This window comes from Lissotriton vulgaris, chromosome 3_2 (genome assembly GCF_964263255.1).
Source record: "Lissotriton vulgaris chromosome 3_2, aLisVul1.2, whole genome shotgun sequence".
Taxonomy (NCBI): Eukaryota; Metazoa; Chordata; class Amphibia; order Caudata; family Salamandridae; genus Lissotriton; species Lissotriton vulgaris.
In genome coordinates this window covers 185,071,841-185,094,934 of record NC_141690.1, presented here as the reverse complement: position 1 = coordinate 185,094,934, position 23,094 = coordinate 185,071,841, and the positions used below count along the sequence as shown (strand labels likewise).

Genomic DNA, 23,094 nt, shown 5'->3' with positions numbered 1-23,094 from the left:
GTGACCTTGTGTGATGTAAGTAGTGTTCATTTAAAGCGCTGCAATACCTTCCGATAGAGTTCGCGCTAAATAAAAGTGCAGAAAAAACACAAGACAAATCGAACGCTTTAAAGCAAGAAAGGAACACCTCGGTGGGTGAATCACCCAGCTGGTGTCACAAGGCCCCCATAGGCAGAGCGGATGTTTCTTGCCATTCCCACCTCTGCTGATTATCTAGAGGCTACCAGGCCTTACAGTGACACCTCGTCACCCAGAATACCCTCGGCACCCTCTCCAATCTCACACCTCAGCAAAGAGCCTTTGATCAGCATTAAACAGGCGAGTGCTTCCCCCTGGGGCGCTACCTCCGGGCATAAAACACCACCTTGAGTGTACCCGTTCTTTGAGGTAGACAGTACCATATAGGAGAGGTGCAAAATAAGTGTATAATCTTGTTGTAAGCCTTTATTACTGCAGGACATAATCAGGGTTTCTTTGCTACAACAGCTTGAATTATATACAACACTACATTGGGCGCTAAAAACTGGAAAAATTCACATTGGAATGTTTAGAACTCCAACTGCTCAAAATTACTCAAAACGTAACCATGAACAAATCAATTTACACTGGAAGAATACTGAAGCATTTGCTGTGCGTAATATACTAAAAAAACAAAACATAAAACCGGTTTGCCCATAGGCAATTAAAACAGAAGTGGAATGCATGCAGGGTGAACGAACTGCTCAACTTTGCGGAAAATTGTTCTTTAAGTCCACCAATGCAGTCTGCTAAAGTGTTTGGTCTTTCAGGGCAGTTTCTCAACTAGTTTTCATCAGTGGTGGTTAAGTCCCCAGAGTAATCATTTGGGTCAGCAGCATCATCCGCATCTGCACTTTCTGCCTCCACATTATCTGCTCCTCATTTTCATCGTTTTCACCATCAATGTCCTCCTTTTCGTTTTGCTCATTGTCTTCATCATTCGCATCAGTTGTTTCCTCAACTACCGATTCTCCTGTTTGTTCAACGATTTCAAAGGGATTCTCACCCTAAAAGTAAACACAAGTTTTAAACCATCTTTAGCAAAATTTTGCAGAACAAATGCACACTAACTATTACAAAAGTAACAGCAAAAGTCTTGTGTACAGTGCAAGTAAAGAACTCAGATTTCAGATCACAAAAAAGCAGAAAGAATGTATTATTAGAAAAGGCATCTTACAACGGGGAGAACATATGCAGGACTTCTAAATTTTAAAGTATGTCCAGACAGGCCATAGGATGGAAAAATCCATGCCAGGTCTATGAACGCCCATGAGCTCCGAGGAGTCCTTGTACAGAGGGGGCGATGACTGGAATATTGAGGGTGGGCATCACATTTCCAAGAAATTAATTTCCTGCGAAACTACAATTTTTTGGGTGAAACTCAGTACGGAAGAAGTGTTATTTGCAAAGCTGAGTTAGGAGTAAACAGATCTGAACATTCAATATGCAGTGTGAGCCCTGGAGGCAGGAAGGGTGGAAGTGCATCCACAGCATTACAGGCTGCAAGCTAATTGTTGATGGTAATTAACTTATCAGTTTTAAGCATGTGTACCTGTTTGATTTAATTAATGATTTTATTTAATTTGTATAGCTCTTGAATCACCCCCAGGGGGGTATCTCAGCGCTTGGAAGCACAGCATAGGTCATGGGTACTCACAAACGTTCTCTCAGGGGCCAAATTTACACTGTGGTTTGTGTCCGAGGGCCGCACCAGTGGGGGCGGGGTCAGTGGGGGAGGTGGCAGGGCTAGAGCAACAAAAAAAACAACTGACCATGAGGTTGATCACTGGTCCCTGCAGCGGACACCTTCGTCCACTGAGCCACCAGACCCGGGATACACACATCTCTTGCTCTCTCTTTGTCTCCCTCCCTCACTCTCCCTACCTCTCCCATACTCTGTTCCCCTCCCTCTGTCTTCCTCCCCCTGTCTCCCTTTCCCTCTCTCACTCCCTCCCCCCTTTCCCTCTCACTCTGTCTCCCTTTCCCTCTCTCACTCCCTCACTCTGTCTCCCTTTCCCTCACTCACTTTCCCTCCCTTCCTTTCCCTCTCACTGTTTCCCTTTCCCCCTGTCACTCCCTCACTCTGTCACTCCTTTTCCCTCCGTTCCCTCCCTTTCCCTCTCACTCCCTCACTGTCTCCCTTTCCCACTCTCACTCCCTCACTCTGTCCGGGCAGTTTTCAGGAGTCTTCCGAATTTAAGATGGTCCAGACACTGTCTTAGGGCCAGCTGTAGTTGATTCCAGATGAAGGGTGCGAGAAGGACTTGCCTCCGGGTCTAGCCTTTTTTATGTTGGGGCTTTTGAGGAGCGATTGGGAGCTGGCGCGCAGAGTCCGAGCCGGGTAATAGCGGCGAAGTTTCTCTACTACATCGGGAGGGCCATTGCCCCAGATAGCTTTGTGTGTGAGACAGCAGATCTAGAATTTCACGCGCTGTCGTATGGGCAGCCAGTGTAGCTGATGAGGGAGGGGAGAGGAAGCTGATCTGGGGGGAGCATTCAGAACCGTGCAGGCGGCTGTGTTTGGTATCATTTGCAATTGGTTTAAGGAGGACTCATTTGCTGCGATCAATAGGGCGTTGCAATAGTCCAGCTTGCTTGGCATCAGGGCCTGTGTTAGGGTTTTCCTTGTTGTGTCGGGGACATAAGTAAAAGCTTTCCTTAGTAAGCCATGGGTGTGGAAGCAGGATCAGACTGTGTGAGTAACGTGTTTCTTCATGTTTAGGGACTGTTGAAGGTGAACACAGAGGTTTTTGACTGTGGTTGCCGGGGTCGGGGGTGTGCCTAGTTCTGGGGGCCACCAGGAAGGTGACCAGAGGAGGGGGCATCTCCAAAGAGCAGAACCTCAGTTTTTGCAGCGTTCAGCTGGAGGAAATTGCTTTCTATCCAGTGAGATTTCCAGCATTCCTAAAGAGAAGGTAGATTGGGCAGATTGAGAAGTTTTATTGAAAGAGAAGGTAAGCTGTTGATGCTTTTATGCCTGTGGCTGAAGGGTTACCCATGTGTGGTGTGAAATTCGCTTTTAAGTAGAACTGCAGAATGGCCATATTTCTGGTTGAATACAAGACTGCAACAGAAATATACTTACTAGAAATACCAATAAAGAATTTGCTGGATTACATTTATATTTAAAGCAGACATCTCCAACGGATAGCTCTGAATCTACTGGCAGCTCACCAATACCCTGGAAGATTGGGGGTTTGACAGTGTGAAAACACGAGTCAGGATACAGGTATCCTGAACCTATAGGACACATGGAGGGACCCCCTCATGGGCAATTGCTTTTTTTTTAAAACCTATTAAAATTTTAAGTGCTGACTTTTCTATGGTTGTGTGGGTAAAAATGAAACTAACGTCCCTGGAACCTTTGGCATTTTCAGTGGGTTGTAAAACTTTAATTGTGACAGACATCTGAGTAGTCAGAACAATAATTCTGGAAGGCATGGTCACTCACCATTGTGGTAACTCTCATAGAAAAAGTTGGACTGCCGATTTAACTGGCCAAGCAATTATTCAACTTGAGTCAATAGGTTCAATGTCTTCAGATATGGCTCCTAAAAATCTTACCGTTGCATACTGTTCGTACCGGGACTTGACTGTTGGGTTGTTTAGGATACTTGTAGCAGTGAGTACGCTCTCCCTTTTTATTTGTTCCTTGTAAGCCTGGAATTTTTTTTAGATAAATAAACGTTAATTTATACACATACTGCTAGTTCAACTACAATAACTTGGTTGGAACCTAGAAGAGAAGGCATTCAATGTGGACAGAAACCCTTTAGAAACTACTCTGCCACCAGGGTGTGCCAGATAAGCGTTTAAAAAACACCAGGGACTCTTATTAGGGAATGACCCGCAATCTCGCTCCCTCCACAAGCAAGCAATCAAACCCCACCAAGCAGGCCGTGACCTGAAACCCCCAAGGGGAAAAGAGCACAGCCAAGAGACCAGGCGAGCAGATAATGTGCTTTAATGTAAGCTGGGACTCCGATGTCTGTGCTCTTTTCAGGACATGCCCTTTGAAGGACACAGATTGGTCAATGAGAGAGCCCAAGGATTTGGAAAAAATATCCCGGCTCAGGACGCCTCCGACAGACAAACACTCACTGAGTAATTACAACACCTGGCTGCTGCGCTCCATCACAACAAACTTCGCCCAACCGGAAGTTGCATTCTGAAGGAATCCGAGCTCGGAGCCGGCCCGGCCGGGTCTGGCTCCTCTGGAATGCGGCTCCACCGGCGCAGCCTCGGCCCAGGCCTCGGGGGGATGGATGCGGGCGGGCCACGGGCGCCTGCTCTGGGCACCAGGTTCAGGCAGAAAAGGGAATGGCTGGTTCCGTCTGAACTCAACAGGAGGCAGTTCAGAGAGCAGCCGCTGGGCGGCGTGCCTGGCGTTTACAAGAGAGCGCCAACCTGCCAACCACTCCCAAAAGACAATGAGGCATTGCCCTGGCTGCCGTAGCCTGCCAGGGAGAAGAGCGCAGAAGAGCATGGCAGGCAGGGGGTGCACAATAATCGAGTGAAAGCCACAGACGTATGCCAGCTGCACCCTGGCCATCAGACCCCATCTCTGCCCGCCAGCGACATAATCTTCGAACGTCGCCCTCTGGTAGCAGCGCACACACCCGGTCTACCCAGCCCGTCATCATCCCAGGCTGTGCGCCTCACCCATCGGTGCCAGCTAAACGAAAACTGTTTAACCGGACCCCACATACCCTGTCGTCGGACCTACCCTCTGGTGCCAGCCACACAGCGGCGGCTGAACGGCACCGGCTAGACTTGGAACCGCATTCTCCCTTACGAGCCAATCTCTAGAGATAGATAGAGGTAGGGCGATAGATAGAGGGAGGGAGGGCGATAGATAGATAGAGGGCGATAGATAGATAGAGGCGATAGATAGATAGAGGGAGGGCGATGGATAGAGGGAGGGCGATGGATAGATAGAGGGAGGGCGATAGATAGAGGGAGGGCGATAGATAGATAGGAGGGCGATAGATAGATAGGAGGGCGATAGATAGAAGGAGGGCAATAACAGACAGATGTCCCTTCCAATGGCTAGCCTCCATTTATGGAGCTAGCCAATGGAAGAGCAGGCGGGACAAAGCACCCATACTGCTAAACAAAAGGTTTCGCCTGCGCGAACGCTGCTGCGCAGCAGATCGCCAGGCGAAACCTAAAAAACAGAAGCTGTCTGTCTAGAAACATACCTTTTTTTGACCGCATTGCCATTTGATCCAGGTTTTCTCAATTTAGGTTTTTTGCCGACAAACGCCCCTCCAATGGGTTTATTAAGCGATTGCATCATCTTTCTTTTCATCCACCTTCCAGCAGGCCCACCAAATACCACACTTTTCTGGTAGTCGACAACAATTCCAGGTCGCTGCATACCGCCATAATCCTGCAAATTGATAACATAAAATTAGCAGAGAGTATGCAGATAAGGCAAGTTACATGGTGTGCAAAAATGTGTTAACAGTTTTATAATAATGGCAGGCATAATCCAAGAACCAATGTTGGGTGGTCAAGGAATTCGTAGGCTAAGCAGCAGTTGTTGCCATTCTGGTAGGTGTAGATACTTCTTGGCTACAATTATGAAAACTGCAGAAAGGACACTGCTGTACAGGTTTTCATTTGCATTAGTGAGTTGAGAAATAAAGAAGATAAAATGCTTATAAACATGTGTGTGGTTGGGTCTGGTAGCGCGTGTGGTTTGGTTGTGTGTGGTGTGGTTGTGTGTGAGAGAACAGGGAGTTAGAGAAGGAGGCGGGGTGAAAGAACAGCAGATCAGCACAGTAAAAGAACAGGGAGTTAAAGAAGGAGATGGGTGGAAGAGAGCAGCAGATCAGCACGTGAGAAGAGAAGAGAACAGGGAGTTAGAGGAGGAGGCGGGGTGGAAGAGAGCAGCAGTTCAGCACGTGAGAAGACAAGAGAACAGGGAGTTAGAGAAGGAGGCAGGGTGGAAGAGAGCAGCAGATCAGCACGTGAGAAGAGAAGAGAACAGGGCGATAAATAGAGGGAGGGCGATAGATAGAGGGAGGGAAGGCGATAGAATGAGGGCGATAGATAAGAAAGGGAAGGAGGGCGATAGAGTAAGGGAGGGCGATAGAGAGGAAGGGAGGGCGATAGAGAGGAAGGGAGGGGCGATAGAGTAAGGGAGGGGCGATAGAGTAAGGGAGGGGCGATAGAGTAAGGGAGGGGCGATAGAGTAAGGGAGGGGCGATAGAGTAAGGGAGGGGCGATAGAGTAAGGGAGGGGCGATAGAGTAAGGGAGGGGCGATAGAGTAAGGGAGGGGCGATAGAGTAAGGGAGGGGCGATAGAGTGAGGGAGGGGCGATAGAGTAAGGGAGGGGCGATAGAGTAAGGGAGGGGCGATAGAGTAAGGGAGGGCAATAGAGTAAGGGAGGGCAATAGAGTAAGGGAGGGCAATAGAGTAAGGGAGGGCAATAGATAGACAGATAGATAGATAGAGGGAGGGTGATAGATAGAGAGGGAGGGCGATAGATAGATAGAGAGGGAGGGCGATAGATAGATACAGAGGGAGGGCGATAGATAGATAGAGTGAAGGAGGGCGATAGAGGGAGTGCGATAGAGGGAGTGCGATAGATAGAGGGAGTGCGATAGATAGAGGGAGTGCGACAGATAGAGAGAGGGAGTGTGATAGATAGAGAGAGGGAGGGCGATAGATAGAGGGAGGGCAATAGATAGAGGAGGGGAATGCGAGAGATAGAGGGAGTGCGAGAGTTAGAGGGAGGGAGTGCGAGAGTTAGAGGGAGGGAGTGTGAGAGATAGAGGGAGGGAGTGCGAGAAATAGAGGGAGGGAGTGCGAGAGATAGAGGGAGGGAGGGCGATAGATAGAGGGCGATAGATAGATAGAGGGCGATAGATAGATAGAGGGCGATAGATAGATAGATAGATAGAGGGCGATAGATAGATAGATAGATAGAGGGCGATAGATAGATAGAGGGCGATAGATAGATAGATAGATAGAGGGCGATAGATAGATAGAGGGCGATAGATAGATAGATAGATAGATAGATAGATAGATAGATAGATAGATAGATAGATAGATAGATAGATAGATAGATAGATAGATAGATAGATAGATAGATAGATAGATAGATAGATAGATAGATAGATAGAGGGCGATAGATAGATAGAGGGAGGGCGATAGATAGATAGAGGGAGGGCAATAGATAGAGGGAGGGCGATAGATAGAGGGAGGGTGATAGATAGAGGGAGGGCGATAGATAGATTGAGGGAGTGCGATAGATAGATTGAGGGAGTGCGATAGATAGATTGAGGGAGTGCGATAGATAGATTGAGGGAGGGAGTGCGAGAGATAGAGGGAGGGAGTGCGATAGATAGAGGGAGGGAGTGCGATAGATAGAGGGAGGGAGTGCGATAGATAGAGGGAGTGCGATAGATAGAGGGAGTGCGATAGATAGAGGGAGTGCGATAGATAGAGGGAGTGCGATAGATAGAGGGAGGGAGGGCGATAGATAGAGGGAGGGAGGGCGATAGATAGAGAGAGGGAGGGCGATAGATAGAGAGAGGGAGGGCGATAGATAGAGAGAGGGAGGGCGATAGATAGATAGAGGGAGGGCGATAGATAGAGGGAGGGCGATAGATAGAGGGAGGGCGATAGATAGAGGGAGGGCGATAGATAGAGGGAGGGCGATAGATAGATTGAGGGAGTGCGAGAGATAGATTGAGGGAGTGCGAGAGATAGAGGGAGGGAGTGCGAGAGATAGAGGGAGGGAAGGCGATAGATAGATAGGAGGGCGATAGATAGGAGGGCAATAACAGACAGATGTCCCTTTCAATGGCTAGCCTCCATTTATGGAGCTAGCCAATGGAAGAGCAGGCGGGACAAAGCACCCATACTGCTAAACAAAAGTTTTCGCCTGCGCGAACACTGCTATGCAGCGGATCGCCAGGCGAAACCTAAAAAACAGAAGCTGTCTATCTAGAAACATACCTTCTTTGACCGCATTGCCATTTGATCCAGGTTTTCTCAATTTAGGTTTTTTGCCAACAAACGCCCCTCCAATGGGTTTATTAAGCGATTGCATCATCTTTCTTTTCATCCACCTTCCAGCAGGCCCACCAAATACCAGACTTTTCTGGTAGTCGACAACAATTCCAGGTCTCTGCATACCGCCATAATCCTGCAAATTGATAACATAAAATTAGCAGAGAGTATGCAGATAAGGCAAGTTACATGGTGTGCAAAAATGTGTTAACAGTTTTATAATAATGGCAGGCATAATCCAAGAACCAACGTTGGGTGGTCAAGGAATTCGTAGGCTAAGCAGCAGTTGTTGCCATTCTGGTAGGTGTAGATACTTCTTGGCTACAATTATGAAAACTGCAGAAAGGACACTGCTGTACAGGTTTTCATTTGCATTAGTGAGTTGAGAAATAAAGAAGATAAAATGCTTATAAACATGTGTGTGGTTGGGTCTGGTAGCGCGTGTGGTTTGGTTGTGGTGTGGTTGTGTGTGAGAGAACAGGGAGTTAGAGAAGGAGGCGGGGTGAAAGAACAGCAGATCAGCACAGTAAAAGAACAGGGAGTTAAAGAAGGAGATGGGTGGAAGAGAGCAGCAGATCAGCACGTGAGAAGAGAAGAGAACAGGGAGTTAGAGGAGGAGGCGGGGTGGAAGAGAGCAGCAGTTCAGCACGTGAGAAGACAAGAGAACAGGGAGTTAGAGAAGGAGGCAGGGTGGAAGAGAGCAGCAGATCAGCACGTGAGAAGAGAAGAGAACAGCGCGATAAATAGAGGGAGGGCGATAGATAGAGGGAGGGAAGGCGATAGAATGAGGGCGATAGATAAGAAAGGGAAGGAGGGCGATAGAGGAAGGGAGGGCGATAGAGAGGAAGGGAGGGGCGATAGAGAGGAAGGGAGGGCGATAGAGAGGAAGGGAGGGGCGATAGAGTAAGGGAGGGGCGATAGAGTAAGGGAGGGGCGATAGAGTAAGGGAGGGGCGATAGAGTAAGGGAGGGGCGATAGAGTAAGGGAGGGGCGATAGAGTAAGGGAGGGGCGATAGAGTAAGGGAGGGGCGATAGAGTGAGGAAGGGGCGATAGAGTAAGGGAGGGGCGATAGAGTAAGGGAGGGCAATAGAGTAAGGGAGGGCAATAGAGTAAGGGAGGGCAATAGAGTAAGGGAGGGCAATAGAGTAAGGGAGGGCAATAGATAGACAGATAGATAGATAGAGGGAGGGTGATAGATAGAGAGGGAGGGCGATAGATAGATAGAGAGGGAGGGCGATAGATAGATACAGAGGGAGGGCGATAGATAGAGTGAAGGAGGGCGATAGAGGGAGTGCGATAGATAGAGGGAGGGCGATAGATAGAGAAGTGCGACAGATAGAGAGAGGGAGTGTGATAGATAGAGAGAGGGAGGGCGATAGATAGAGGGAGGGCGATAGATAGAGGGAGGGAGGGCGATAGATAGAGAGAGGGAGGGCGATAGATAGAGGGAGGGCGATAGATAGAGGGAGGGCGATAGATAGAGGGAGGGCGATAGATAGAGGGAGGGCGATAGATAGAGGGAGGGCGATAGATAGAGGGAGGGCGATAGATAGATTGAGGGAGTGCGAGAGATAGATTGAGGGAGTGCGAGAGATAGAGGGAGGGAGTGCGAGAGATAGAGGGAGGGAAGGCGATAGATAGATAGGAGGTCGATAGATAGGAGGGCAATAACAGACAGATGTCCCTTTCAATGGCTAGCCTCCATTTATGGAGCTAGCCAATGGAAGAGCAGGCGGGACAAAGCACCCATACTGCTAAACAAAAGTTTTCGCCTGCGCGAACACTGCTATGCAGCGGATCGCCAGGCGAAACCTAAAAAACAGAAGCTGTCTATCTAGAAACATACCTTCTTTGACCGCATTGCCATTTGATCCAGGTTTTCTCAATTTAGGTTTTTTGCCAACAAACGCCCCTCCAATGGGTTTATTAAGCGATTGCATCATCTTTCTTTTCATCCACCTTCCAACAGGCCCACCAAATACCAGACTTTTCTGGTAGTCGACAACAATTCCAGGTGTCTGCATACCGCCATAATCCTGCAAATTGATAACATAAAATTAGCAGAGCGTATGCAGATAAGGCAAGTTACATGGTGTCCAAAAATGTGTTAACAGTTTTATAATAATGGCAGGCATAATCCAAGAACCAATGTTGGGTGGTCAAGGAATTCGTAGGCTAAGCAGCAGTTGTTGCCATTCTGGTAGGTGTAGATACTTCTTGGCTACAATTATGAAAACTGCAGAAAGGACACTGCTGTACAGGTTTTCATTTGCATTAGTGAGTTGAGAAATAAAGAAGATAAAATGCTTATAAACATGTGTGTGGTTGGGTCTGGTTGCGCGTGTGGTTTGGTTGTGTGTGGTGTGGTTGTGTGTGAGAGAACAGGGAGTTAGAGAAGGAGGCGGGGTGAAAGAACAGCAGATCAGCACAGTAAAAGAACAGGGAGTTAAAGAAGGAGGTGGGGTGGAAGAGAGCAGCAGATCAGCACGTGAGTAGAGAACAGGGAGTTAGAGAAGGAGGCGGGGTGGAAGAGAGCAGCAGATCAGCACGTGAGAAGAGAAGAGAAGAGAACAGGGCGATAAATAGAGGGAGGGCGATAGATAGAGTGAGGGCGATAGATAAGAAAGGGAAGGAGGGCGATAGAGTAAGGGAGGACTTTATTTTTCTGACACCGAATCCGACATTGAATTTCCTGCCACCCCTGGGGACGGGAGCGATTAAGGTACACATGAAAACACCCAGCCAGCGGACCGTTCTGTTCCTTCATCCAGACCTGCAGGCGCAAGGCGCAGACTACCTGTCGTTCCAACCCATGACGGGGCGAGACCGGTGGACATTAGCAGGACCGGCAGACTGTTAGGACCGCCAGCTAAACTTAAGGACTACATTTGTGGATAGTGGAACCTTATGTTCTCTATCTGTTTCTACTGTTCCCATCACCCCCAAAGGAGGGGGATGTGTTGTGTTTATAATACTTGTGTCCCTCCTAGGACACCTTACTAGACGTGCTTCCCAGTGTCCCTGCGAGGACACCGTTCAGCAGTGAGGTCACCAGCTGATAACTGTCACATATGACAGTTACCAGCTGATCGCCGAGCTGACTGCCGCTTCGCTCCATGTTAGGAGCAAACGTGTTGGTCGGAATAAAGAAGTTAAGAACACTCAATAGTTTTGTATTCTTAACACACTTTGCCAGGGCCGGTTCTGGTTCCCAGTCCGGCCCTGCAAGAGCATCGCCAATACCTGCTTAAAATATGCACTAGATGCAGTGGAAACATCAGACCGACATTATGATAGGAATCACTGAGAGAGCTATGCCTCGTTAAGAATTTCAGGTTTTAAGTTCTTAGGCGCTAGGTGGTACACTGGTGAATGGCCGCCATTACGTGAGGCTCTCACCGTCCGGAGATCTAAATCCAGCATTTATCCTTTCAAATCGGCACCCCAGAGGCCCCCAGCAGCAGCGATCCCTGCCTTGAGCCCACGGAACGTGATGTGAGAGTTACAACGCAATTGGAGCTGCAGAGTTTTTCAAAAGGAAACCAGTTGAATTAAAGAAATAACTTTTTGTTGGGGGCATGTAGGTATAAGCATGAACAAAATCCTACGCTTTACAATGCAGTTCAAAGAAGAGAAAAGGGAAAAAAGTCAAAGAGAATTCAAAATTGATCAAAAACACGCCCTTACTTCTGAATAATATTGTAACGAGGAAGTAATGGTAAGCATCAGCAACGACCGCAGCATTTGAACATTTTACCGAATAGCCTGTTCCATCGAACAGCTCTAGATAGCCACATTTTTTTATATGGCCTCAGGCAGCAGAGTATTAAAGCATTCCTTAGCAAACAATCATTGCACATCCCAGATTGAGCATATGGTGTCCCCCACCACAGAGAAGGAGAAAGTATGTTTTCTGTGCTGTACTCATGGGCCCTGAAACCACATAAGAACGTTCAGCCTCTGGAAGTAAATATATAATAGTTTCTGTACTATCGAATTAATTTTTTCACAAATTTGAGAATGATTGCTAAGATTTTGCTAATATGCACTTCTAATATGGCATTCTCTTCTTAAAGAGAGCGTGCTGCCACTTTGTCAATTCTTACGAACCTCAGTCTACCAAAGAAATGATGTGCTCTTAATTCTCGGAATCGAACCAAAGGAGAACCCTGAATCCGTCCTAACACATCGGACCAGTGGCGCCACTAGGGTTGGTGTCACCCGGTGCGGGTAACTCATGGTGTCACCCCCTCACGACTTACTGCATGGACCTCCTCCGTTCCGAGTCCGCCAGTGGACACAGATGGCAAATAACGGGCCCATACAGAATCCTTAGTAACGTTACAGTGTGTTACACCAAGAAAAAAGTGACGTGTGCATGTTACAAAGGAGTACCAAACGCAGGTAGAAGGATAATACTGCAATGGACACTCAAACACAAGAACAAACGTTACGTTCGTAGGCAATGGTGGCATTTGTGCAATGATGTGCAACTATCAAAGCAAACAAAATGCCATTACCACGCAGTTCAGGCCTATCATGCTGACTGCCCAACCCAATGAAGGAAGAAAGCTTTGCCTGGTGCACCTGCCCGAAGAGGGCCATGTTTCCGTTTGAGCCAGTAAAAAAAAGCATGTCCTGTGCACTGAATCTGATCACATTTGTGTGCCACATTTTTTACTTAGTTCATGCAGTAATATGATCTTATTAATAAATAAATGTAAACAGTCAGGTCGTGAAGTGCGATGCTACAGCAGACTTGTGTCTCACAGCTGAGGTAATGCAGCCCTCCTGATTTACCTTTGTGAGGAGCGATACTATTTGTGTATTAAAACTGGGGGTGGGTGACGATGATGCGAAACCTGGTGGCTGCTCTTTTCTGGGCTGTGCCACTTTTCTTCCACTTGTTAAACCCTACATGCACCGCAAAGGCTCCTGGCTGGCTGGTTGTTTTGCTGCTGACCCACTACGTAACATCCCAGTGTCTGCCCAGGAAGCGATCCAGCGAAGTAGAGGCCATGTTGAGATAGAGCCCTGCAGCAGAGACGCAATGGGACAACATAAGGATGACATGGCCTTGGAGAAGGGGTCTGTTTAAAAGTGGCGCTGCTGGAGAGTGCGGTGAGTGATCCCTCTTCATCATCCTAGCTGGCCTGGCCACTGTCTGATGCCCGCCACCTGTGGGTTGTGAGTCAAGTACCAGAAGAGATGAAACCCTTTGGTGGGGCGCAGCACTGTAAAATTGTCCGCCCGTGAGGAAAGGCGGAAAAAGCACCCGGCCTGGGCCATGTTAAGGACAAGGTAAAGGAGAACTCCAAATACACATCTGTTTAAGAACCCCTATTCTTTCTGCTACAATTTGTGAAGAATTAGGCCTAGTAGTTCCATCCTTATCAGAAAAGTAATGCAGACCGTGTAATTCTAAAGGGAAGAAGTCCTAACAAAATTGTTGACCTGCCTGCACTGCCTGTCTTTATCAGCACTGATCAAATCAACGCTAAATGTTCATGAGATCGCGCAGAATGTCTTTTCCATTGTGTATCTGGACACAGCACTTAGCAAGACCATGCCGCCTATTTCAGTGTCTCCAGTGTATTTCAAGGGGTTAAGCCTACTTTCATCTCCAACGGATGAAGAAGCAGCTGCCTGTGTATAGTCTAGCCGTACTAGTAAGGCATTTAAAATGTAAATATCAGCCAGATCGAATCCTGTCTCTTCTGGAAAGAAAAGAGGAGAATTTGTAACAGATCAGAACATTCCCTGCTATGTGCCACAGTGGCAAGCAGGGCTTCTACAAAGACAGTGGGACTCTGACCCTCCTGGCTACCAAAGAGTATGCTTGCTTTGTCATGGGCAGGAGAGCATCAGAGCAGTACCACCGTTGAGGAGTATGTATCCTCCTGGGCGCGAGAATGTCTGGGCAATAGTACTATCGAAGAGTATGCAGCCTGCTAGTGGGAGAACATCTGGTACTACTGCTATTGACGAGTGTGCAATTTAATGGGCAGGGGCATGTTCCCGCAGTACCACCATTGAAGAGTATACATCTGTTAAGGTGGGACAGCATCTGAGCAGTATGAATCCTCATGGACATGAGAGCAGTAACAGGGTACCACGGGTGGTTATGCGTGTGTCCCTCCCCAATCCCACTTGCATCGCTACTATTTTCTTGAATATCTCCCCAATTCCTAGGTATTATAAGTTGAGAGCAGTAGAGGTGGGATCAATGCCTCCTTTAAAAAACAGAGCAAATGCTCATTAACCACATCAGATGAGACTTGCCTTTTTAATACGTAAATCTTTACCCATGTGGACAGCAGACTCCTTAATCCAAGTATATGCAGGGACAGATGGACAGTGACCTGGGCATGACCTGGGCAGCCCTCTGGGCCTGGTAGATGGACCAAGGGCTGAGTGGAGCATTATCGGGGAGTGTTTATATCAGGGAGGGATGTAAGAAATGGCGACAGGCTCAGTGGTTCTCGCAAGGTACTAAAATGGACGGCCTTGCAACCGACCGAGCAAAGAGACTTATGATTGACTGAGGAGCAGAGTGTGGACCCTAATACCCTGGTCTTCATTGCTTGAATTTGCTCGCGAGAAAGAGTGGCTGAATCATGTCACTCATAATTACACTGAAATTTAAAAAAATTCACACATAAGCATTCTGAAACTTGGCATCTATCTGATGTAAATATTATTTCTCTCTAGTCTCACCGTCGTCCCTGGCATCCCAAATTCGAAGGCGAATTGCGACGCGATATCACAGAGAAGAAGGTGGTGGCCTCTGTATGATGTTGTCGTAGGTATTGTGTTTCACCACTGCGGCGCACGCACGGTCTCCGCGACCTCAGTCCACTCCCTGGAGGGCGCGTGACCGCGCTGTGATGAGTCAGAGAGCAGGTGCGCTGCGCACAGCGCGTGGGGGCTGTCCCATGGCCGTCATTGGTAGTAGTGCTAAGATTGACGGCCCTGGGACCAAACTGCTGGGTACATAAGCCGCGGCCCGCGCGCATCCGCATCGCACCACCAGTGACGATCATCACAACATACATCTGCATAGCTGCCAAAGTTTCAGATTGCTATGAGTGACGTTTTCATAATTTTAGGGAAATTATGAGTGACATTTCAACGACTATGAGTGACACTTTTTTGCGAGTAAAATCAAGCAATAAAAATGAAGGAAACATAAATATCAGAAATTACACCCCTTTGAGCAACGCGCCTGTGCCACCAAAAACAATTTTTTCATAGCATTGCAAGTCAGTGCAACAGTAGGAGATCATGACGTACATCATAACAAACACGTTTTCAGGTTGTCCTCATATGCTATACGTGTTTTGCATGTCCGATTCCGTTCATTTAAGCTTACTGCAGGATTTAATTTTCTTCAGAAAAAATCAGCAGTCCAGCCTGACAAGCCCACAAACAGACAAAAAAAACACCCCACACACTGTGACCTGACCTGCCATCTGGAGATCGGACTGCACTGGTGGCAGAACGTCAACTAAATAGATAGCTGCAACCTCATCTCAGGGGGCAAATCGTCATGGTCTCAGCTGTACCCTGCATGCGCTGACAAAAGCTCGCGTCCAGTTTAGGCTTCATTGAAGCTCCGGGGCTGCCCGTCGGTCCAGCTCCAAATTATCTATGGATTCTCTCACTGTGGCCAGGCCGGACACAACCCTCTTCCTCCCTTTTCCCTCCAGGGCATAGGCTTCCCCACTGTGCAGTTCCAGGGCCAGGAGCTGCGACCTGCTGCTGTGCTGCCAGTGCTTGAATATATGTTGCATTTTGGAAGTGCACATGCACTTTGCAGCTGCAAACTGACTTTGTTCTGCACCGGGCAACCTAAGGAAGCTCTGGCCTGTGTCACCCTAGATCCGCGTTGGACAGGCAGAATCCGGCTGGCATGGGTTCTTCCCCCACCACTTCCCGATGTTATCCTGACGTGGTCCTTTCTGCCTGGGAGTCCCGGTCAGAACCGAAATGAACGGCTACCGGGCACTGATGCAGGGCCTAGTCAGGTGTACTGTATCCATTAAATCACAGAGGAGACAGCCACGCAATGAGAGCTGTTGGAGGCACACGCAGTGATTATTTACGCTCAAAAATGAATAAAAGAGTATCAAATTACCTGCGTGAGACTTCTGGCACAGCGACGATCAAAGGAGTATTGTCGGGCCCAGCGCAATGAGAGGCAGTATGCAGGCAAAATGTTCTCTGGCAGCCGCATCTGGGTGCGGTGCGGTGCATGCGTGCGTGGCGCCTTGGCGGCGTGTGCTTCAAGTTGCAGTCAGTTGCACTAACACTAAGCAGCACCCACACTAGTGGCCAGGCAGGCATTTAGGATATCTAAGTAACTAGGTCCGCACCCCCGCACCACCCTAGTGACGCCACTGTGGCGTCTTCCCACGGAGCGCGACCTGCGAGCCTGTCGGATCTGCCACCCACGAGAGGCCGCAGCACTGCCTAGGGAAACGGGCCGCGCAAGTACAGGGCCTGGAGGGGAGACCATCCTTTACCTAGGGCAGTGGTTCCCAAACTTTTTTGACCTGTGGCTCCCTTGACCTAATTGGCAGTTGACCATGGCTCCCCATCACTTTTTTACTGGTGGGAGCATGTAAGCACGACCTCTGGAATACTTCCAGTTTTCTCCCTGAAATTAATTGGAATGAAGTTGATTAAGTAGATTAAAAAATCTGTATTTTTCTCTCCTACAAAAACCCTTTCCCTTCTTCTACCTGTGGTTCTCTGTTCCACTCAGAGATGTCCATAAGAGAGTAGGGGCATGGAAAGAAAAATAATGATGCAAATTAAAATTGAAAACAAGTTTAAAACAAAATACATGGAGACGTGTGAATCTGTGAATCTTTCAAATCAGTGTGAGGTTTTTAAATGGATGTGACACATTATGTTTGGATTGTGTGCAGTGTATGCTTTATTTGTGCATGTTGAGACCACGACTAGTGTTTGCTGTGAGCTTGTTTAGTGTGTACCTGTGGAGGGCTTGCCTCATCGGTGCAGCGGATCATGGATCAAGCAGCCGTCCCAGTGCCCTGTACTGCTTCGTCAAATACCCGGTAAAGGTGCTTGTGCAATGTGATGCTTAGAGAGCATTACTCGGGATAAAAGGCCCTTAGCTCCTTCTCTTTAAGACCCATTGGATGCTCCGAGCAATAGGCAAAGCGCCCCCAAAAACCTCGCACAGCTAGAGTGAATCACAGCCCAATAGCAAGACTGGATTAGAAACAAACCGGCTTCAAGGCATCCAGAAATGGTCTACGACGGATTTGCCATGGGGGACGAGTGGAAGGGTGTTTTTCTTATTTTATATGACAGAGGTTTGTACAGTGCTGCATTTTCATTGTTGTGGCATACTGCAGGAATATGGCAACAAATTGCAGATCGGAAGTGCACTGAGATGTGGCTATGACTCCTGGGTATGACAACAGCCTGACTCGCCATCTCTGACTTAAATTAGAAAGAATTGCACAAAACTTGTTTGCTAGTACTAGCTAGTCCGTTGTACAGGAATAGTTAGTAGTGGCCACCATATGCTGGCTCCTAAGCACCCTATCGATCAAAAAAAGCGGGCAATGCGCGGATGTACAACTGGCATGCCGTGAAGCATGAAGGCGTGGCAAAGGTAAGCCATACTGCCCCTGTTCGTGTCTGGACATGACAAACTCGTGACCCCCCTACCCCCAGCAGCCCCTGTATTTATGCTGGCTGCTATTCCCGCACTTTGTTCGTGACTTACTCGTACTCTACCCTGTGAAGAAACACCGCGCGGGAATTTACAAGCCCTGGCCTAGTAGTGTGGAAAAATACATTATTCAAAACCTGTTTCCATACACTGGGCCAGGGCTTGTAAATTCCGTCGCAGTGTTTCTTTACAGGAGTAGAGTACGATTACGTCACGAACAGCAGCCAGCATCAATACAGGGGCTGCTTGGGAATCACGCGTTTGTCATGTCCCCCTTCTTTGCAGTAAGGAAGCCGGGAGTAGTGCAAACTACCTGTGTAAATTGTGAAGAAGAGGGTCCTAAGAGGCGCAGCACAACACTGGCAGTAATAACGCTAGAGGCACGACAAACTGCTGTGCGCACGTAAGCGGAGGCTACATGAAAGCACGTCGTAAGTGCGTATGGCAGCCCTGCGCTCTTGGGCCAAACCATGATCCGGGATTACACAGGTGGCATTTGTAACGCCCAGTGTGTTGCGCTGCATCTCGGTAATTTAAATATGATTGTTGCCTTCAAGCTGACCTCTAACAGGGAAGACGCATTATTTGTTAACTACGCACATTCACACAACTACAATGATTAGATTAGAGAAGCTTCCTCAGCACACGTTATGTTTCGGAAATCGTGCGCGGCGCCCCTGGCTACTCTTAACGGCGCACCGGGGTGCCGCGGCGCACAGTTTGGGAACCACAGACCTAGGGGGACTGATCGGAGGCGCGTGGCTGCCGCATTCACGGAGGAGCGTCCCCCCCCTGGCAACGTAGAACTGGCCCCAGTCCCTGATGTGAGGGGTAGTGAAACGTTATTAAAATGAATGTGCGCATGCGCATGTGCGCACAAACCTTAATGTGCGCATGCGCATATGCGCACAAACCGGGGATGCAGTCCCTGATGGGCGGGGTATTGAAACGTCATGAAACGTCATAAAAATTAATGTGCGCATGCGCACCATTGGTACGCATGCGCACAATGACAGGGGGTGCGCTCAATCATGGGAGCAGCGGATCATAGAACACCGGCCGTCAGGAGCCCGCGGGGCGTGTGCCTTGCCCCGGGCCCAGACATCAATGGAGAGGTGACCGGGAGCCCACTCCGCACCTCTCACGCCTGCCACCGAGTAAGCGGACCGACCGGAGCCCACCGGAGTCGGCCGCTGCAGCGTGACCCCCGCCGGGACGAGGCCCGCAGGCCGCAGGTGAGCCTGCCCACGCAAAGCAGCCACAAGCGCGACAAGGCCAGCGGAGCCCACCCGCGACATGCCTTCAGCGTCTCCCGCCCCGCACCGTATGTGAAGTGCGGCAGGGTGAATGAACTTAAAGACGAAGCGCCCGCAGCATGTGGAAAGCTGCCGGGTGGAGAAATGTACAAGCGGAACCTACCCGCGATCAACAGAAGTGCCCAAAGTTAAGCGGAGCCCACCCGCGTGGAAAGTGAAGGACCTGGGGCCGAAGGTGAGCCGCTGCGCGAAGTGCCCCGAGCGCAAGAAGGCCAGCGCAGCCCACCCGCACTGAATCACCGACACTGTCAGCCCAGCGGGAGTCTGCCTCGTAATGGGAGAGCGGTCCACCGCCGACTGAAGGTGAGCGGCACGAGGGGAGAAGCGCGACTGCAGGCGAGCTCAGCAGGCAAGGAGAACTGACTGGGGTGAAGACGGAGGTACCCTAAGGTGTCCGACCGCCCCGGGAGCATGGACAAGCTAAGGTGCTAATGGCCGAGAGAGCACCCCGAGGTATGCTTGCCCAGGTCATAGCTCCGTCCCCCCACCCCGCGCAGCGTGAGAACTGTATGAAGCTGCTGCGGGTGGAAGGGGAGCACAAAGAAGAGTGTGCGGTCCACGGGCTGACGAGACAAGCCCCCCAGCCCCACATTTACGCAGCCTGCGAACTGAAAGGGCCTGCGGCGGAAAGAAGAGTGCAGGAGACTCACTGGTACATCGAGAAGTCCTCCGGTGGTGCCTGCATGCTCGTGTGGGTCCCGATGTGTGGCCCCTGCAGGCGTCCCGAGCAGCAGCCACTGGAAATAGGAGCCCCATCCACAGCGCTGGAGAGGTCCCAGAGGCATCCAAGAGGCCTGAAGCACCGCGGAACAAACTGCAATCTGCGAAAGAGCAGGCCAGGCATGGAACACTGTCACCTAGTGGCCGTTTTGAGCGACTGCACCCGCTAATAGAAGAAACAAGCAGCAGCTAAAGAACAGCTGCCCCACATAGACTGATGGCAGCGCAGAGCCATCCCGATGCCACACAGTGAAAACAAAAGAAAGACAGTATTGGGGAAAACCACTGAGTGAGAGCCCGCAACACCGCAGAAGCGGTGCATTACAGATGCACAGACACCTGGGAGACCGTAACAGGGAAAGTATGCAGGTACTACAGGTACACACCAGCCATCGAGGAACAAAGCAAAGTGCGAGCCAGCACTACCAGATGACACCAACAGCACAGCACTGTGATGCGCAGGACGGCGCAAGGAGTGAAGGAACTCCACACACCAGAAAAGGACGACGGAGCAGAAGCGCAATCCACCAGAAGCACTGACGCCACACCAACGGAAAGCACGGTGACGCCTAGTGGCCACAGGCCATCACCACTGCCGGAAGAAAGTAAAGGAGCACCACCACGAGACTCCCCACCAGGCAAGTGCGACATCGTGAAGAAGCGTGCCGACACTGCTCCAGGATCCCAGAACGAAAGCAAGCACACCCCGTGAAGTAACGGGAGTGACCTGAGCACGAAGAAGCTCGGAGCGGTGATGTAACCCTCCGCACCCAATGACGCACAGGAAGAGCACGGACCAAAGCGCGCCAACGCTACAGCACCGGAACGGAGCAAACAGCGATCAAACAGAAGACAGCAAAGCGTGAGGACTCACGCAGAAGACCACCCCGATGGTCACCCCACAAAGCCGACCCCTCAGACGGTCGCACGAAGAACCCGAACGGTCACACGACGTGACGCACCCAAGAAGCCGGCCAGCCAGATGGCCGCACCAAAAGCCGACCCCTCAGACGGTCGCAAGAAGAGCCTGGACGGTCACACGATGTGACGCACCCAAGAAGCCGGCCAGCCAGATCGCCGCACCAAAAGCCGACCCACCGGGGGTCACAAAAGGAGGTGACCGAAGCAAGGGTCAACGAACCGTAACACAGCAAGTATCCCGCAAGAGGACCGAAGATAGCCTGTCAGCCTCGGCAGAGTGGACCGGCAAGAGGCCCGAGAAGTTTGAACATCAAGACACAGTCCACGATCAGCGACTAACGAACTTCAACAACCACAATTCAACATGTAACGTCTAAAGAGAGAGAGAAGATCGCAACGCCCGGTCCAGTCACAGATGAGAAGAGACAGTGTCCGTGAACCAGGACAAGACCCGATAGAAGCAGGCGGAGTTCACGCTGCCTGGAGAAGTCTGGCCAGGAAGAGGAAGACAGCAAGGTGACCAGACCGCGTTGCGAAAAGGAAGGAGAGGAAGCCTGAGTGGCACGACGCCACCAAAGAAGAAAGGAGAAGGAGTGGCACGACGCCTCAAAGGAGAAGAGAAGAAAAGGAGAAGGTCTGTGTGGCACGACGCTACCAAAGAGAAAAGGAGAAGAAGTCTAAGCAGCACGACGACAGGAAGACAAGAGGATAGAAGAGAGCAAAGAGGAGTGTGGACCAAGACGCTACGACACTCAAAAGGGGAAACACCGAGGAGAACGTGAGAGGTGCACAACAGTCCACACGCACGACCAGGACACACGTAACATCACTGGAAGCAAGCATCCACGTGCGAACCCAACAGTCATCCAGAAATGACGGAAGCGAGCAAGCCGGTCTGTTGGCAACACCCACCTCCGGGATGGAACGGACACAAGAACCGTGGAAATCCAGGGGCAGAGGCCTCAGGGACACCGGTGGCAGCGGGTCCCCAACGAGAGACTGACTGTTGAAGCTCGCGCTGAAGATCCTGGAGGATTGAAGGTCGCACAAGATGGAACCAGCGCCAACAGCACCCTTTCAGGTGGAACTCGGACACGGAGAAGAGGACCCGTAGCGACGTCCTTCAACATGTTGAAGAGGCAAGACGGCATGTCCACCGGTGCAGTGGAATGCCTGGCAGAAAGGCCTCCGGGTCGTCCAATGAGAGGGGACACCCACGAGAGAGGGGCATCCGTGAGAGGGATAACCTGCAGCTGAAGGTCCCGTCAGGAACAGACACCAGTTTGAACCAAGCACTTTGATCAGGACGGTCCAGCGGAAAGTAACACACTTGGGACTCAATATATATCTATGCTTCTGCACGTTCACAGGATGTGGAACAGAGCGAGAGAGACTGTAAAGCCCACTTACAAGCTGCAAGTCTGCCAAGGCAAGAAGAGACAACATTGCCAGCAATCAACGTGACCAGCAGTGGAGAAGACCACGTGGGAGTAGTCGTGATCTTAAGTTACGAGTTTGTGTGAACTGTATTTTCCTTCCCACAGGTTGGACTTTAGTTAGGGTAATTTTCTTAACTAAGGTTGGGAGGGATGTAATAATGTGAGACACGTTCTAGTGTCTCTGTTCTGTTGTAATGATACACCTAACACCCACCCACCACCAGGCGTCATAGGTCAGATGACCCTGGCCAATAAAAGGGGCCGAGCGCACGTGCTCTGGGCCCATTACCTATCCCCATACCACTGTGTCTGTGTCTCATTTACCTATCTACAGAATGAGGGCCTAGCGCCCTCACCAAACCCTACAGACGCCTCGCAGCTGCCTGTGCCGCCACGAGAGGATGAATTGTGCCTCACTGCCCGAGGGAAGAGAGACGGTGAGAGGGAGATCCACAGAGGGGCTGTCCCTGATGATCTGCTGCACAGGCAGCACGCCTCCCTCCCTGTACCACCTCATGTGTTTGACACTGCCTGGAGGGAATCAGAAAACTGCTCAGGGGAGAAGAAGAAGTGGCTCCTAATCTGCTGGGTGTACAGGAAGAAGCTCCCGAGTGTCTATACCCTCAGTCAAACAGCAAAGACTACTGTCTGCGCAGGCACAGCCCCACCATACCTGCTGTGTCCAGGCATTCCTCAAGGGTGAGTGCCCTCAGCAGCAAGGCTCCAGGTAAGTGACTAGTGCACACCCTCACTGTCTACTGTCTCAGGTGCGCCTGCAGTCTGCGCCACAGCGCCAATAGGAGACCCACCTCCTCCTCAGCAATCACAGCATGCAGAGGTGCCCCGTGCCATACTTGCACGCCGCTGTCATTCCGCTGCCACCCTTCAGCCAGCTATCCGATCCTGCATCAGCTGCGCCTCGGTGGAGGTTATGGCTCGGACGT

General features: G+C 50.1%; 1 long non-coding RNA gene across 1 annotated transcript; it reads right to left on the bottom strand.

Annotated features, from left to right (window-relative positions):
- Nucleotides 1–775: 775 nt before the first annotated feature.
- LOC147725493 (uncharacterized) lies at nt 776–10,003 on the bottom strand. The gene is made up of 3 exons (XR_015309829.1): nt 9,892–10,003; nt 7,991–8,180; nt 776–1,025 (listed from the first exon to the last, which is right to left on the bottom strand). It is a non-coding gene; the product is annotated as an uncharacterized LOC147725493 (long non-coding RNA).
- Between the last annotated feature and the right edge of the window lie 13,091 nt (nt 10,004–23,094).